Genomic DNA, 12,315 nt, shown 5'->3' on the forward strand with positions numbered 1-12,315 from the left:
CCGATTGTGCTTATAAAAAAATTGAAAATCTCTCAAGTGTTCATAATAAGCGGATTATATTAAATATAATTGCAGTACGTATCGGATGTCTATCACTTATTTTGCATAATACCCAGAAAAAGAGAAAAAAATTAATATGATTATTGTAAGGAGATGTCAGGTTCAAATAAGTCATACTTTTACCCACAATATTTTTTATGAAAGCGGGAGCAAAAGGAAGGAAGTAAAAAAAATAAACTTAAATTCTGTATGTAACATTACAATATAAAATATTGCCCTGAGCGATTACTCAGTTGCTCGTACCCGCTCTATACGTTGAAAAGACCTCTGAAAGATAACACTTTCAACGGCTGCATCACACATCTGGTGGATGAGTTGACATAATAACCGGGAAGAGTCGCAGTATTGATTTCCCGTCGCGAACCGTTTCACTAAAATACACTCTTTAGTAAACACCGATGTGGATATTCCTGTAAAACCTACTGAAGAATACCGAGGAACAAATTCAATCAAGGTGAAAATAAGTTTTTTATTTTCAGATAAAGATAAAAACAATTGCAATTAAATTTACGTTTAACTACAATTTTTACTAATTTTTCTTTATAATTATTTTATCAAAATGCATCATGAACAGAAACTTTTGGAGCACTATAAGCTTCTGGAAAATGTCAGGCACTAATGATTATTTAATAACAGAAGACTTTAGCCACTGTTGATGTCATCTGAAAATATGCAACTCAAAATCATATTCGAAAGATAGGATTGAATCCTGTAAGGGTAAAACTCCTGTTTAGGGGACCCTGTTCCAATGACCTTGACTTTGACACATATTATACGTTACACCTTCCTGAGTGAATTTTCCTTATAACTTAACCGTCGCGTCGGTCATTGTTTATTAAAAAATTATTAACAATGAAAGATTGAAAAACGTACCATTAGTTTTCTAAAAATTTCACAAATAGGGTTCGCCCCTTCCCCTCACCCTCGCCTCTAAAAACCTAATCTAACCTAACTTAACTTAACTTGATATCTATTGTGTAATCAATCATGAAAAACAAAAAAGGAGATGGGATTAGGTTTGGTTAGCTCACTCCCCGGCCTCGTAGCCCCTTTTTTATTTTCCATGATCATAATTACAAAATAGATATCAAGTTAAGGTAGGTTAGGTCAAGTTAATTTTTTTAAGAGATGGAGGTGCGGAGCCTATTTGTCGGTTTCAATACTACTTTAAAAATGTCATTTTTAAACAATTATTTTTCATTTCTTCGCCGTTTAAATGTTGAAATAAAAACAATAAATACACCATAGGTACACATTTCTCCCTATTATTATTACAGTACATTAAATATATCCCCGCGGATATCTAATGTACTTTTTTATTGTAAAATTAATTTAAATTGCGTTTTTCTTGAAACTTGCAAATAAACTTGCATTTAGCAGCTGTATTATACGTAGATTTCTATCGTATTAAAAATAATTAATTTTAAATAATTAACTCGAATGCGTATTTATTCTTTTGTAAATTTTTTTTTAAAATACTAATGTATTTTCGAACCTTTAATTGTATAAGTTCATCTTATAAATATTTGATGGGATTTAAGCGAAACAATTATGAAAGTGGTTGCAGGACCTTCATGCAATGATATAATCAAAATTTTTGCATGATATGTACTTGTTTTGGGCTTCGAATCGCTTTTCTTTTTATTTTAAAATACTTTTCACGAATCTCCATGTTTTACTAAAATATTTTTCAGAATGTTAAGGTTTTTAGATTAATTGTAAATATTTTTAATTTAGTGCTTTTGTCGCTTTTTCTATACTTTTACTTTTTCATCACTTGGCTTTTGCTCGCGGTGACGAAGATAATATTACCTACAACTCAAATTTCTTTGACATATGAAGCGTCTAGGGGATGAAACGATCATAGTCATAAGAAAAGTTATTAACCTGCAATATAATAAGTGGAAAAAACGGGTCTAATCCAGAAAAGTGAAGGGTCGATTGATCCAAGTTCAGAGAAGAACGATCAATGTCATAATTCTTCAACTGAAAAATGATCAAAGTCTAATTAATTGATTAGATCGCTTGGCAGCAGTAATATAATAAAAGAAAATAAGAATAAAAATATAAAAGAATTAAAAAGAAATAAAGAAAAAAAATAGAAAAATGAAAAAATTGATAAAGAAAAAAAAGAAGAAAAGAAAAAAAAATAAGAGAATGAAAGAATTTTGTATTCTAAAGAAAATTGATCAGAGTACATATTCTTTTTTTTATTAAAATAACATTAGATCAATGTCCAAACTATAAAAACAAATGTTATTCTCATCAAACTTATAAACAGATTTAGGGATCCATTATATAAGAGAATGAATATTAAATTTTGAATCCTGCATAGTTGAAGGGGAGTTCACAAAACCTTTTACGATTATGATTATTTTTTCCTTGGATTCTTCATAATTTTACATATTGACAATGAAATCTTTTGCTACTGCATATTTACTGCGTTCATACATAACTTTCTTTTAGCTATTAGCACTCATTGCAATCCTTCGTCTTCAATACTTTAACCTCTTCAAGGACACTGACACATGTATGTATATTCGAAAGCAGGTATAGTTGAAGAATTAAAAAATAAGTGAAGTCAATTGTTTTAACTCGAGTAATAAAAAGAAAGCCGTTTAGGTTTTTGTAATTAAAATTATGTTAAGTGAAGAAAAAATTAGAATCTTTTGGACTGAATTGAACTGTACACTACAGAATTTCTCATCGATAAAAACAAAACACTTGTCAAAATTAAATTATTTTTGTTTCATTTAAAAAAATCCCTCATCCCTGAAAAGGTTAAATCCGTCATATAAATGGGGTTACATCAAAATCACCTACACGTTTCATTAACACTGTTTTCGGCATTAAAAATTCAACATCAGAATTAACCGACAACAGCTTTGACTGGCAGTAGTTTTGACCAACAACAGGTTTGACCGACCGCGGTTCTGACCAAAAGCAGCTTTAACCGACGTATTCTCTGAATTGTGTGTATCAATATTGCATGACGCAAGTAAATATTTAAACGCAATCCTTCCGACAATATGTGACATATCTGTTGTATATTACATAGGTGTACTGAATAATTCAGAGGAAGTACTCAGGATACAAATACATCTTTAATAAAATTAATGGAAATGATATCTTTCAATGAAACAGTGCAATAACTGTCAACAAAAATTGTTAGTTTATTTAAACTAAAATAAAAAAAAAATACTTAGAATTCTTTGCGATCGGCGGACGGTCTTGTCCAATTTTTTCTACTGACTTGCGGCTATAATTTTCTAAAAATAAGTAAGACGTGTGCATTAAGTAGAAAAAAATCGGACAAGCTCGTCCGCCGAACGCAAAGGCATCCGATCGACGCACATAGAACACTCATTTTGGTGTGAAAAGTTAAGAAAATATAGTAGAAAATGTGCGCATGCGCATAAATTTTTATTGTTTAAAATCTTACATTTCTAACATTTTTGAGGAACTATGCTCCCCAAACCCGTGCTTTTTTAATTTTAATTAAAAATAATACCCATTAAATGATCTATATGTATATACTTACTTGTAATTTTATATAACAAACAATAATAATAACAATGAATAACAAAAACGAACAACGAAAATGTAGACTCTGTCCTCGATGAGGGCCTCCAGTTATTAGGAAAAACCAGACGTGGAAAACTGTTCTTGCGAGCACGCAAGGATTTCCACTAACGATAACTGGCCGACCAGGCCTGGCTTCTCAATGGTCTCAGACGTGCCAGTACAGACTTATTACCGTAGCCGTAACCGCTACATAATTTTTGAAAATTGCACAACATTTCTACACTTGCGCAACGTGTGACCACTCCCAACGTTCTCTATGGACGATGGGAAACATTTTAAGTTAGGTAGCTCATCAATTTGACGATGGATTTGACGGTAGGTGCTCCTCATGGCCACTGTGCCGTCCCTGGGTCATCTTCTGAACTTAATGCAAAGCCTGTATAAATAACTACCAATCGATGTTATTGTCAATTAAATCAATTTTGATGTTGCTGGATTCTTATCGGTAAAAGATATATCACCACTTTTGCCTACCTTTCATCTTTCCATTTATGGCTATATGTATATTTGTTGAAAAATATAATTGTCATAAACTAATGACAATACAGTTATAATTAACTTTTAAATAACTTTTCAGAAGAAACGTTAATAATTAATCTTGTTAAGTACCGTGAACACTTTATTTATAACATAAGAAACTCAACTTTTTTCTCCTCTTCAATCATTCTGTCTTTTTTACTTTAGGGTTCATAGCTTCGATGTATGTAGGTCAATTGATACGAGAATGTCTTCTAAAGGTGTTCTCGAGACTACTGTCACACCAATGGATAAGATTCCGCACGGAAAAGAGAGCAAGTTCGCTGTGTGCGTAGTTACCTAAGAGGAATAAAAGAGAATGTCCGTTGTCGCATCTTTAAATTTCAGTAGACACTATTAACCCCCATTCGGATAATTTATCTACGTAACGTGAACGGACAGTCGGAGTCCGTTGGAACGTGTAAGTACATAAGTTAAAGCAAAATAATGGTTAGCGATGTGCGAGAACTTGAAAATATCGAGTCAGCTTCTCAAAACTAGATCGAAGATAGAAGCCTTTTTTAGAAATGAAGAAAAATAATGAAAATAAAATTAACCATACCCTGTCGACCTAATCCTTTTTTTAATCAAATTGTACGAAATGGCTGATTGTGTGGAGTGTATAAAATTTTACTAAAATCGCTACCATGAAGTCAGGATAAATAATAGGTGGAAAAAATGTCAGTTGAATCTCAGAATTTTAGAATTTTGTAATTTTAAAATACAGGAACTCTAAAAATTTACAGTACTGGAATTCTTATGTGTAGTTAAAAATTTTGTAACTTAACAATTTTTAAATTATCAAGATTCGTAATATTGTAATTTAGAAACATAGGAAATCTGCAATTTTGAAATTTTTTAATACTAAAGTTTTAAAATTCAAGAATTTTAGTTTTTAATTTTGAGATATAGAAAATCTGAAAATTTGAAATAGTGCAATTCTGATATTTTTTATTTCTTTTAATTTTAGAATCTCATATTTGTGTAACATAATAATTTTAAAATTAAAAAGATTTGTAATTTTGTAATTCAGAAACATAGGTAATCTGCAATTTTTGAATTGCAAGGTTTTAAGATTTAAAAATTTTGGAATCTCAAAATTTAAAAATGGTAAAGATCCACATTTTTTAGGGGGCCATTTTTATATCTGTCATATTTTTCAAGATATTTAACTGCTGTAATCGTAAGATAAACCGGACAGACTATATAATTCAGTAAATATGAGAAGAACACGATCGTCCCGTCCTACCGTTCTATTTCATCCTCTTATTATCTCCTCCATTCACCTCATCTTTCTCCCGTTTATTGAGAGATAACGAGCTGTAACGAGCTCGACGAGGAATCAAATGGAATCGAGTCCGCACATTCAATTCGTGGACGTTCTTCTAGTGGAAGGATCGTCTTCCTCTCTTTTTTCCCTTCTTCTGTACCGCTTCTTCTCGACTCTCCTCATTAGCGCAACGTTTCCCTCCTCCATCTTTCATTTACTGTTATCCTGAAATTATGGAAGGTTAAAAAAATGTATATAATTTTCAACAATCTTATACATCACATTTTCAAGTACATAAGTATTATATACTTTTAAAAACAATTGTTTAACTACACACTAACAATCCTATCATTTTAGTAGTTATCAATTCGGTTATAAAATTTTCATAAATCTCTTTGAATATTAAACTGTAATCAAAATTGATGTAATTTTGTTCGGGATACTCTAAGGGGGGAACTCCACAATTGTTACGCTCGCTAATTAACCCTTTGACTACGGCGGACTTTTAGACGTACCAGTCGCACCTAATTCAATCGCACCCTACACCGAGAACGGCGAAATTTTTCGTTAGGCGTGCATTTTTGAGAAAGTAGATTGAAATAATCAAAACACTGAATTCCACTACATTAAACTAATATAAGAGTTGAAACTAGTTTAAGCGCCTACAGTGTCACAAGCGTAATACTAATAAGCGCCTTTAGGCGCCAACAGTAGTCGAAGGGTTAATGAAACTTTGTCACCTTATAAAGCTTGTCGAGCTAAACACGCCTATACCCCTATGATTCAAATACGTAGCCAGATTCTTCTTTTTTATAATTTATTGCTTTTTTAATATTTATTACTGTTGAAAATCAGTCAATAGCGGGCGAACTCCAGGTTTTAAATATAAAACCGTTACCGTCGCGATCGCGACGCCAACTGGTACTAGACGAAGAAGTTCGATCCATTACGGATGATCGCTTACGATTATTTCGAACAGATATTGTTATAATATATTTATATAGTTTATTAACCAATAAAGTGCTGTGTTTAGTAAAATGCAAAGGCATTAGTGGGTGGCTTCATTTAAATTCCCAACAATTACAGCTACATTAGTGATTACTTCTATTGATACTTTATTAATTACGCTGCATTTCATATAAAATTTAAATTATGTTTTCTGTAATTTTAGATTATTTAAGCATGTTCCATATATTTATATTACAATGCTTATTTATAATAACTATTATTGTATGTACCATAATTAAATAAAATTAAAACCGAAATTGTAAAAAATAGTTAATAGTAATAAATGAAATGTATAAAATAAATACGTGTAATTTTACTATGCCATAATGATGTTAACATTCGTACGGGATGATAAACATAATTTAAATTTTATAGCAAATATAAAGTAATTAATCAATAATTAACAAATGTAATGACTAGCATAGCTTGTAACGTGGTGTCACGTGTGCCCCCCCCCCCCCATATTACAATCGCCAAGCTCTCCTACCCCACACTCCAACGCACCCATACCCCTTCCCTTACTTTATCATCCTTTTTTCCACCCGCCGGTATCGGGCCGATGGAGGCGACGGAAGGACCCCCAACAACGCTACCACCCTACGGAAGCGCCTCGAGGCCGACGACAGCCCTACTGCCCCTCCCAAGGAAGGGAGCAACGATGGACCGATGTAAAACGTCCACCAAGTCCAGCAAACAACGGTCCAGAACACTGATCTATATAACTGGATACGGTATACGATGTCTCAGCATAGCTGTAATCTGCGATTTTTCAAAATCGCCATCTTTGAGAAGTAACCGCTTCGTCCCCTGGCGAAGGGCGCCATCATTAAGGGTTTTCGATTGTCCAATAAATAGTAATAATTATGCAAATAAAATGTATACTATTGTTAAGTAGACCTTATGTACAGGGTGTAAAAAAATTAAATGTCACGACCTATATGGGGTGATTCTACACCTCTGGATCGGTGGAGATCTGTCAAAGAAAGCGACCGCAAAATTGACTTTGACCCCTAATTTCAAGGTCAAATTTTTTTATTGGCTTATCGTATAGTGCTCATCGAGGGGATAAAAAGTCTGAAAGGAACTATGTGCCGGAAATCAACCCTTCCCCTAGAAAAAAGCCGTCAAATTTTCCCTATACGTTAATGCATTAAACGTTGAGTCGCGCTGTACCCCTCTTCAGTGATCTTGGCGCATCAGTCACGCGTATCGCTTGAATGTCATGCTATAGGACAATTTTTGAATTTCAATCACAATGCCAGCATATAGGAAGGGTAAATTCTAAGAGAGCATACTTAAAAAGACAAAATAACTACTGGGTTGAAATGAAAATAAAAATGAATTTAATCGAAACATTCGTAATATAATATAATATGATACAAGTATGATAAGTAATATAATATATAAATAACAATAATAAAAGTAATACAATAATAATAAAAATATAATAGAAAAGAATTATATAAAATAATAGTATAAAAAGTAATAATATATGATATAACATAATATAAAAAATAATATGTAATATGATAATAAATATAATAAGGTAATAAATGTGATAAAATAATTTAATTAAAATAATTTAATTATCTGTTGACGGACGGGTGTGCTATTGACGAAGCGGGACGAAATTTTTATTTTCATTTAAACGCAGTAGTTATTTTGTCTTTTTAAATATGCTCTCTTAGAATTTACCCTTCCTATATGCTGGAATTGTGATTGAAATTCAAGAATTATCCTATAGCATGAAATTCGAGCGATACGCGAGACTGATGCGCCAAGATCACTGGAGAGGGGTACCGCGCGACTCAACGTTTAATGCATTAACGTATAGGGAAACTTTGACGGCTTTTTTCTAGGGGAAGGGTTGACTTCCGGCACATGGTTCCTTTCAGACTTTTTATCCCCTCGATGAGCACTATACGATAAGCCAATAAAAAAATTTGACCTTGAAATTAGGGGTCAAGGTCAATTTTGCGGTCGCTTTCTTTGACAGATCTCCACCGATCCAGAGGTGTAGAATCACCCTATATAGGTCGTGACATTTAATTTTTTTACACCCTGTACTAATGCTATATGCAATTACACATATATAGTTTTTATTAGTAATAAAATTATGATCTGGCAAAGTAAAAACTGCGGTGTCTGAATATTAAACTTACTCACTAAATGTAAAATTTAATTTTTGAACGGAACCAGTTAATAAGTAACTTACACATTGTATTTGTGTATTATTTTATCTCCATATACTTTTAGTTGTATTTCTTTGTATGTTTTGTACATATTCTTTAGATACATGCAAATTTCTATTTGTAAACTGAACTAATTAATTAACAAAAAATATATATTGTATATAATATAATACAGTACACACTGTAGTGTGTGGAACAGCTTAGTTTGGTGCACTTCGCCAGGGGGAGAAGTAGTCAATTCTCAAAGATGGCGAAGTTGAAAAATTCCAGGCGGAGAGCGTCATGCCGTATCCAGTTATATAGATCAGTGGCCCAGAAGAGGATCCCTGGAGCCACCTGTCGTCGAGCCCGAGGACCACCAGCCCGCAGCCACCACCATTGGGCCTCCGTCAGCCCCATCGATCCCGATTACCGGCCGATCGATAATAGATCAATCCTAGACCCGGAAGATGTCCAACCCATCCCCTCCCCAAAATTCACTACTACGGGTTCGTCGTCGCAGCAGCATCAATTAGCGTTTAACGATCTAAGAATATAGAGCGATTGTGAGAAAGAGTGAGAAAGTGATTTGCGAAGGATAGTGAGAGTGAGTGAGAAGCGCCGACGTCACGGTAAACCCCTTCGATTATTATTGTAGAATTTTGAGTTCCGGTAACGGCTACCTTCGCCTTCCGCGTCCGGTGTTCCGCGTTCCACGATAACCATTCCCTACCTTTAACGTTTTCCCCCATTTAATCCAACGCGTAACGTAAAAGAACTTTCCTGAGACCCTTCCCAACCCTGAGATCTCCCTTCCCCAGATAATCCTCCCTGCGTACTCCCCCGCGTAGGCTGTGTGACGGCAGACAGCGGTCGAGCCGCGAAACCCGTCCCCTGTAAAAAACCCACGATTACCCCCTTTCCCTTTTCGTTTCGATTTTGACTGCCACAGCGAGTGGCTGGCGCCGAACGAATTGTATAGTGAGTTTGTATAGAGTGCACCCACGCGAATCGGGTCACAAGCTATAATAGATATTTCAAAAGGAATAAAGTATTAAATTAAAAACAAAAATTAATTAAAGAAAGATTTTAAAAAAAGAAAAGAAAGAATGGGGAACCTGGGATTTAAACAGAGGACTCTTTCGTTTTCCATTCACGTATTTAACCGCAGAACTAACCATTTCTATCTGAGAATGTTTTATATTTCAATTGGTAAGGGATTACTAACTTTAATTCTTACTATCTTCTAAACAATTTGCCAGCTGCCCCCAAAATAGGGTATAGGTATGTTCATAGGTATAGAGCTCGACGAGCTCTATAAGGTAGGAAAGTTTAATTAATAAGTGAACGTAACACTTAAGAAGTTCCCCTGTTTTCCTGTGCATAAAATTAAATAATTTTCAAACTTTCAATTTTGAAAAGTTGTTGCTAATGACCTCGTAAAATACTAAAAAATTTTTAAATAGTTGATATTCTTTAGGTATAAAAAAATATTACAGATTTATTTTACATGATGAATACTCCGCTTTTTTAATACATATTTGCAAATGACATCGTGATATGTTTGTACACAATTTATTTTTCATTTTCTTATAAACATGTGGTACACAACTATGTTATATTAACAAGCAACATGTATCTTTTTATAGCTATTAATAGTCACTTTGAAGAGATGAATACAGCTGTCAAGAGTGCAATATCTTGGAAACCATTAGAGATATAACAATGGTGTGAATTGATGAAATTCATGTTTCCGAACAGCAAATTTGATTGTGTAAAAAAAATTTGCAAAAGGAACATTTGTTTAAACAATATGTTGAAAAGTAATAAATTTTTGTTAATTTCTCCCTTTAAATATTAATATTTTTTCTTCTACATTTGCACACAAAAAAATTGCATATCTAGAATATGCTTTGATTTTTGTATCATTGAAAAAGTGATTATATGCACCCTCAAATTTGACAGCTGTGTTTATCTCTTCAAAGTGAATATAAAAAATACATGTCTAATATTTTTTAATACTTTGGTATGTTCCCTTGTAAGAAATATAAGAAAATTGCTGAATTTACCAATAATACCTAGATGTTTAAAATCGAATAATAAACAGTTAGTTGAAAAATAAACATAGTTAAGAATGAGCATAAATTAAACGAAAAAAAAAAAATTTTGAATAAGATTTACATTATAAATAATGAGCACTATTTCATATAAACTTACAATTGTTAATTAGATTTTCAGTCTTTCCTGTGCTATAATTTTAGAAATTTCATTATAAAAGCTATCTGTTTTTAAAACAATAATCGCGCTTTTTAGAATAGATGCGAAGAGAGTAAAGGAAAAGAGAAGGGATGATAGAAATACAAAGGTACAATGGGTGAAAAATAAAATCCAAGGTGCCAGCCGTGGAGGAAAAGGAAAAAGTGGAAGGAATCAGGAGGAAGGATTTATCTTAACGAGTAGATTCGTAATCCTTTTACTGTCGCACGATGAGAGGCTTTGACGCTGACGAGCTTAGCGCTTTGCAACTTTCGGAACCGTGTCAAGTTGGTCTAAAAGACGAATCGACTAGACGTTCCACCTTTTAGACATTAAAGTCCTCTTATTCCAGACTTTGATATTGCTGAAGGTCATCGTTCTTTTCTACGCTCAAATATAAATTCACTGCAATTACAAAAATTTGTATTCAAACATTTTTGTAACAAACGATTCATTATTATTTTTAATATAAAATTTTGGACTTTGAAGAAATTATTCTTGCAAGTATTGGAAAGTAAAACTGATGCTTACTCATATGTTTTGTTGGAATTTTTAACATTTCATTGTTAACATGTAATTTTCAAATATACAGTAAAAGCTATGAAAAACCATAATATTAAAACGAATTAATTACAAGATTGCTTTCCATGTAAAGTATTGAAATTAACCAAATGAAATGCTTAAAATGAAAGTACGTTTTTCTAATTAATTTTATCATTTAAAATTTATATTCTAATTTTTTCTAGAATCCTTCATTAGTGGCTGCAGTCCAAAACTTGAATAAACCTTAAACAATTTGAATTCGTCTCAATGTATAGTACATCACAGAAATTTGCACACCCATCCATTTGCAATTAAAAATACAGTTAATGGTTTACAAAGTAATTTTTAACAAGAAAATATCCGACTTCAAAATGCACTAAAAAGTGTAAAATAATTTCTATTTCATTTATACCAGTATTCCACAGCTATTAATAAAATCGACTTAATCGTTAAATAGGATACTAAATACATTTCAACCCTTTCGGAGCCAGCGCAAAATTAAAAACTTTTCTTCTACTAGGAAGATCCTAGTTCAGGTGTCGGCAACCTGTGACAAATGATCCATTTGATAATTTCAAGTAAACAATATTCAACGGGAATCAACATACCCATTGCGGATTAACTATACTGCAGTTCACGAGAGACCATACTTAACTCGCTTCACAGCCGACTCTAGTACTTACTAGCCATGCTGAAGTAAAAATGGCAACATCGCGGGAATCCGGTTTGAATATATCAACACCTACCCTACTCTATCTGCCTCCCGGACTCCCAGACTCTCAGCCAATCAACGTCGTCAGACTCCCGACTACTCTCTGGACTTCACATAACCTCTTTGGTTTCGTTCCAATAATTTCGCTTGTTTCAAGGTTTTTATAAACTTATATACACGTTCATCAATTCTTA

At 33.0% G+C, this 12,315-nt stretch overlaps 1 protein-coding gene and 1 long non-coding RNA gene across 3 annotated transcripts in view; both read left to right on the forward strand.

Moving 5' to 3' along the window:
• Positions 1 to 12,315, forward strand: part of LOC117610861 (trace amine-associated receptor 1) — a 274,562-nt gene that overhangs the window by 247,509 nt on the left and 14,738 nt on the right. The gene's annotated exons all lie outside the window — the stretch shown is intronic.
• Positions 2,456 to 5,091, forward strand: LOC117610852 (uncharacterized). Of its 2 annotated transcripts, none has more exons than XR_013062614.1 (3): positions 2,456 to 3,058; positions 3,119 to 3,227; positions 4,330 to 5,091. It is a non-coding gene; the product is annotated as an uncharacterized LOC117610852 (long non-coding RNA). The 2 variants fall into 2 exon arrangements; XR_004583024.2 differs by having other exon boundaries at positions 2,457 to 3,032.

Source organism: Osmia lignaria, chromosome 8 (assembly GCF_051020975.1).
Source record: "Osmia lignaria lignaria isolate PbOS001 chromosome 8, iyOsmLign1, whole genome shotgun sequence".
In the NCBI taxonomy this organism is placed as follows: domain Eukaryota; kingdom Metazoa; phylum Arthropoda; class Insecta; order Hymenoptera; family Megachilidae; genus Osmia; species Osmia lignaria.